Here is a 561-nt window from a genome sequence, read left to right as displayed (position 1 = left end):
TGTTCACTTAATTCACTTAAACAGTTTATGTCTTAAGTGGACGGGAACAGTTGGGAGAAAATCCGATGTGCGTCTTGTTAAGTTCATTTACATTTGATTACTTTATTAGATTTCTTTTGTAGGCTATATTACTTACCTGAACAGTAAAACAATAAAAAAAATGCCTGCACGTGCGTGCATTTACAAATTGATGTTTTATATTAATTTCATTAAATGTTTATTTTACATTTCAGAATATAAAGCAATGTTAATTCAGCTCTTAATTTGTTTCATATATGTATGTGTGTGTGTATATATATATATATATATATATATACACACACACACACACACACATACAAAAGTGCCAATAAGAATACCGTTAAAGTACCGGATCGATAAGCAGTGTCGGTAAGACTAGTAATACCGTTAAAACCTTAAAGGAGGCATAACACACACAGTTTCACCCAATCTCATGTTAATCTTGAGTACCTATAGAGTAATACTGCATCCTTCATATCTCCAAAAAGTATTTAGTTTGATCATATTTATAAAAGAAAGATACAGCTTTATGATTCTCTC

This window comes from Sinocyclocheilus rhinocerous, unplaced genomic scaffold, assembly GCF_001515625.1.
Source record: "Sinocyclocheilus rhinocerous isolate Xijiao unplaced genomic scaffold, SAMN03320098_v1.1 scaffold3015, whole genome shotgun sequence".
NCBI classification, from domain to species: Eukaryota; Metazoa; Chordata; class Actinopteri; order Cypriniformes; family Cyprinidae; genus Sinocyclocheilus; species Sinocyclocheilus rhinocerous.
The sequence above is the reverse complement of the archived record's forward strand: the minus strand, read 5'-3'. Positions refer to the sequence as shown.